At 53.6% G+C, this 5,789-nt stretch overlaps 1 pseudogene; it reads right to left on the bottom strand.

The window, feature by feature from the left end:
- Positions 1-2,026: 2,026 nt before the first annotated feature.
- Positions 2,027-5,259, bottom strand: LOC119093123 (beta-hexosaminidase subunit alpha-like; annotated as a pseudogene).
- Positions 5,260-5,789: the final 530 nt, after the last annotated feature.

Genomic DNA, 5,789 nt, shown 5'->3' with positions numbered 1-5,789 from the left:
CAGGCTGCCACAGTTTCGATAAGAGCAACACGCATTCCCGCCGAGGAGACAGTCAATCCCCTCCACTTATCTGGCGCTGTCAGCTCAATTAGTGTGCCGGTTGTGGCAGCGGGAGCCGGTTTAGCTTGTGAATGCAGTGGAGTCAGGCCCCAGTCGGCAGTGGTTCTCCATAAACAGCCGTATAACAAGCTTTATGGCTATTCGATGTGATGTGTCGTGTTATTTTTTGATGACGTAGTGTCACCTTTCAGATAGCTTGTCACGTTACGTGACCGTAGCACATGTGATTTGATTGATATGCTACGACGCATGCTATTTGTAATGCGATGCGATTTTCCGAGAAGGCTTTTCACCCAAAAGCAAATAGCATGCAGTTGATTTTTGAGTCATCACATAGCAAACGTTTGGCAGCTGAAACAAAATAATTATGGTCGCATTCTTATGAACACATTGGTAACAGCATGAACGCTTTGCATCTTTTGAACGGCAAAGCATGTTGACAAATACAGCGCAACGCTTTATAAAAAAGTTCCTTCGTCACGACCAGGGTGATGTGTCGTGCTCCAACCACCCATTTTCTTCACAGGATCTCGTGAACCCACGAAGACGTCGACGTGAAATTTTGATGGCGTGAGCTTTAAATCATTCTGCATATGTCTTATGAACTTATGGGGCCCATATCAACGTTCTAAAATGTTTAAACAGCAAAATTAAAATGGAAATCGTCGTTTTGCAACGCAGCATTCAATTTCTCTAAACCAGGTATTCTTTTCTTTTTTTCTTATTCAAGACACCTCAAAATGAGGAGCAGACATGCCGTGATCACTGGCACCTGTGATTTTCCAACTGTGACTGCAGGTCAAGGTTTCCTTACGCCAAGTCTTTGCACTGGTTACAAATTACCCTACAAGACTGCTACACCGCAAACCAAAACGCAAGCGTGTGTTCATGGAAGTGCGGTGTCGTGCGCAGTCGCGATCACGATCATCTCTAGTCAAGCCACAAAACCTCCTGAACCAATGGCAAGACGCATTTTATAGAGTGACAATACCGTTGTCGGAAAAGAGGATTTCAGACGAAAGACCATCGAAGATTCGAGGTCATGAGAAGTCACGGAGACACCTCTGACGACCCTACATTATCCTTTCGAATGAAATGGCTGAATGGTTTGACTCGGGTTGGCTTAACGCCATAGATATTCCAAAAGCAACGATGAGACAATAAATTTAATGCCATTTTTTGACGAAACAAAGCAAACCAACCAGTTAAGATAGTTCGAAAAGCCCAATGAAAACATCCATCTAAGTGGCGTTGTGAGTCCCGTACAGAGCTTCTGATCATCTCAGTCTGGCACATGACGTGCGGAATCGGCAAGGTACTGTGACACCCCTTATCTTGAGGTGGGTGGCCGAACGAGCGAAAATGGTGAGGCACAAGTCCACGTTTGTCCTCGTCTTCCTCTCCCATACGCTATCGGTTACACCAAATGAGACTCTGGGAGTTCACGCTCAGTTCAGTTCTGGGAGTTCCCAGCAGCAGAGCGTTGAACCAATGGCCTCTGCAAATTAACGAAGAACTGGAGCGTGTTTTGCCGCGTACTGGACTGTCAGCAAGTCTAGCAAAGTTTGGCTTTCCAGCGACTGACACGTCATAAATTTCCGGGATGTGCTGCACCACTGAGCTCGCCCGATGTTCCATTGGGGTCACTAACCCAAGCCAGACGTACTCGAACTCCTATATGGCACATACAAATAATACGATAAAGCTGTGATATGCTTACCTTTTTCTTCCGAAGCATTGGAGACGGAGTCCCTTCCCCCAGTTATCACCTGTGCTGCAGCGCGCGTCAAAACTAAGGCTTTTAAGCCTAAAGGGGATGTATGTGCACTAAAAAGTGCCAAAAATAGGCAGTGATATTATTTTAGCGTCCCACGCGTTTAGGTTCCACGCGAGTCTGCAATCCATGATAACGCCATGAAGGTGGGACGTAGCAGTCGCTCCGTACTTGCTCTGCACCTTGTCAGGATAAGTAGAAGTATATCCTTTATTTAAACGGCTTACAGAACTAAATGTCTACACTGTTAACAGCAGGGTCAGACAGGCACTGTCATGACACTGGCAGCGAAGCTCGCGCGCCCATCTCTTCCTTATACCGTTACGCTGATGCGTTCTAAAGCATTCCGCGATTCTCTGTGTTGCCTGAGCCGCCATCGCCGCGTTCGGCGTGACGTCACAGAATCGCCGCAAAACCGCGGCACCTAAAACATTCATTTTCACCAACAGTAAAGAATGCGCACGCAACATCACACCGAAGCTAATCTCCCCGCTTTCTCTTCCACGGTTTCACTTGAGCTGCGCTGCTAGCGCGCGACGGAGAGCCGTATCCTGTGGACGGCGCCGCGCCAGCTCGCTCTCGTGGCCCAACAGAACCCGGGGCCATTGGCAGGGGCGGGCGGCGCCGCGCCAGCTCGCTCTCGCGGCTCAACAGAACCCGGGGCCATTGGCAGGAGTGGGCGGCGCCGCGTCAGCTCGCTCTCGTGGCTCAACTGAACCCGGGGCCATTGGCAGAGGTGGGCGGCGCCGCGCCAGCCCGCTCTCGCGGCTCAACAGAACCCGGGACCATTGGCAGGCTCCACCTGGTAGCCCCGATGCAGCAGCCGACATCTGAAAAACGGACACAGGCTCAGCGCAGAAGACGACGAGCCAGTCACCACCACACTCCGCACGCCGGCCTAAAGGGGCTAGCGCCGATTTGCAAGACAACTGGAAGACAGCCAATTCGAAAATTGCGCGACATTCTCTCGCGGAACTTCCGTCATACCTAGTATCTAACTAACTGGGTCTGTTCGTGTAAGGCGTGAGCATGGGGAACGCAACCTGAAAGTTATCTCTCGAGCTGGATTAAAGCCTTGACCCAAAGTGGAAGGCTTGCTTGCATTTATCTCGAGGGATAGGTAATATTATCCGACGGAAAGGGGCATGAAAGAGCGTGTTGATCCGTTCCCCCGACTCAACCCTGTTCTGCAACCACGAGTAAACACCAAACAAATGAGCGCGTGCCCTCCTCACCTGTGCTCCTCCATCCTGGGGCGGGCGTCTTCGGATGCGTTAACGGTCTTGGCCGACCAGAGCCGCTCGGCGACGGCCGCCGCGCGGGGCCAAGTCCTCGAGATGACGTTGGAGTCGTCGACGAACTCGCCCCACATGCAGGCCTCGCCGCCGACCACCAGCCGGTTCTGAGCATCGGTGCCGTTGAAGCTCTCGGGCTCGCACTCGTAAAACTGCGGCCAGTCGGTGCCGTAGTTGATGTAGTTGAGATACCAGCAGGAGGAAAGGATGGCTCGGTGGCCGAGGGCCGTCACCTTGGCCATCTCCTCCTCCCAGCCATTCTTCCACACCTGCACGATCGTGTTTGACTTGACGGTAATGTTGTTGTCGATCACTTCCTGCCAGATGACGTACCCCGGCTTGGCTGGAAGGCGTTGCACCAGCTTCAGGAGCCTCTGGATGTACTCGTTTTCGATCTCTTGCGGCGTAGAGATGTTCAGCTTGTGCATCCACGTCTGAATATCCGGGTTGGAGAGCCAGCAGGGGAATCCCGAACGAAACCTCGTCACCCCCCAGATGGATGTACTTGTCGGGGAAGCGAGTGGTCACCTCATTGAGCAGCCGCTTGACGAAATCGTACGTCGCGCTCTTGGTGGGATCCAGGGGCCCGAAGCTGCCGTCCGGCTGGCCGTTGGTCTCGTTGTAGCAGGTGGTCAGCAGCCCGGGCGTCCCCTGGCCCCAGGACCTGGTGTGACCCGGCGTGTCGAATTCGGGGATGACGCGGATGCCGCGTTTCCGAGCGTACTCGATGACCTCCGAGACGTCCTCGGGCCGGTACACCATGCGGCTTCGGAAGGCGCCTCGCTCGCTCAGCTCAGGGAACGTGACGCTGACGAACGGGAACGACGGGTCGTCGACGATGTGCCAGTGGAAGACGTTGAACTTGTTGAAGGCCATGAGATCGAGGGTGGCCCTGATGACGGGGACGCTGAGGAAGTGGCGCGACGTATCGAGCAGGAGGCCGCGATGAGAGTAGCGCGGGAAGTCGCGAATCATACCGTGACGCAGGTGGAACTGCTGGTGCTTCTTCGAGAAGTACAGCAGGTGCGTGAACGTCTCCAGACCTCGGTACAAGCCCCACAGACTGTCGCCGATGATCTGCGCGCGCCCCTCGGCGTCTGGCGTGTTGATCTTGATGACGTACTGCTCGTCCATACCGGCGGCCGGCAGCAGCCCGCCCCCGCAGTTGACATCCAGGTACACCTCCACCTGCGTGAGCGGAGGTGACCCAGATAGCGCGAGGTACTTGTGCCGGTGTCCTCCCCGCTTCAACGGGCGTGAGTGCCTCGAGGTCGACATGCCCTTGAGGATTTCGAGGTACCTGCCGAGGGCTTCCTCCAGGTCGGCGCAGGTCTTGCGGGTCACGTTGAAGCGGATTGACCCGGGGTCGACCCAAGAGAAAGTTTCATACATGTCCGCTTGCTGTGGCGCCGGCCACGGCTCTCCCTGCGTCGGCTCAACATTAGGGAAGCCGGCGGACGCCGATTTCAACTGCAGACATGCCAGGACTGCGAGCAAAGAGCGGAGTGTTTCTCCAGTCAGTGACATGTTAACCAAAATTCCTCCCGGCAAAACATCTCTCACGGAGAACCTCTGGAGCTGCTTGGCTCATTGGGTATGTTTAAGGGTCTGGTTGACAGAGATCAAGTGACGCGTTATCAGCAGTGCTAATCGCCTCCTGTCAGTGCGCCACGCATCAGATACCTAAGCACGCCAGTGCATACATACGTGTAGCTGCTTACGTACAGCACTGCATGTGAATGGCAGCTCGGAAAAGGACGCACGTATAACGTATTAGACACATACATACGTAGAACTATTCACGAATATCGCCACATATGAATGACAGGTAGAAAAGGTCCACACTGGAGCTTGGCAAAACGTGTTTCAAGCATCCCAGTTTACACTGGGATTTATATCAGGCATTCGCAGGGAAAACTCCACACCCAAGCCTCACCTGCTATGAGCAGCAGGCAGACTGCTGCTGGTGATCCCATCCTGGCGCGAGCGAGACCCGAACTGACCGACCTGAGCTACGCCCGGCGCGGTCCGCGCCACGTATGGGTGTCGGTCGGCCACTGACGCCGGAGCTGCAGCGCCACCGCTGTCGGCGTCTATCGCGGTGGTCCGACACTCGACGCGATCGCGGCTATCGGTGACCTGCCCGATAAACGAGTCATTGCTCCGTTGTGGGGGAGAGGGGAGGGGCATGGAGCGCGGTAGCGGCCAGCGAGCCTACAGTGCAGTGAATGCGGGTATCGGGTTCGCGCGTTCTCGAACGCGAACTCATTACTAGTTCATTTGACCGGGTAGTTTTAATGACCTTAACGCACGTGATGTTTAGTTCAGTCTCGCCTAAAGACGGCTGTTTGGAATGGCTTAAGGCGGTTACGGTACGTCTGTTTCAAAACAAATCGCAATCAATTCGTCGGGCATGCTCTCGATGACTATAGATCAGATGGGATCAGATCAGATGCTCTGTTACGTAACGACACTACTTTTTGGTAACAGGGCAATGCACTTGTTACTTTTAGAGCGGTACAACAGCCGGAGTGGCTTCCGTTGCTTTTGGGACTTGGTCTTTCGTTATCATTTAGTCTGTTATTTAGTTAATTACGTTATTTTTTGTGGCCGTTCATCCGCTACCATTCAGTCTGCTGCTCAGTGACCTAAGTTATTTT

The sequence above is a fragment of the Pollicipes pollicipes genome, unplaced genomic scaffold (assembly GCF_011947565.3).
Source record: "Pollicipes pollicipes isolate AB1234 unplaced genomic scaffold, Ppol_2.1 Scaffold_4002;HRSCAF=4701_pilon_pilon_pilon, whole genome shotgun sequence".
In the NCBI taxonomy this organism is placed as follows: domain Eukaryota; kingdom Metazoa; phylum Arthropoda; class Thecostraca; order Pollicipedomorpha; family Pollicipedidae; genus Pollicipes; species Pollicipes pollicipes.
This window is presented reverse-complemented; position numbering and strand designations above follow the sequence as displayed.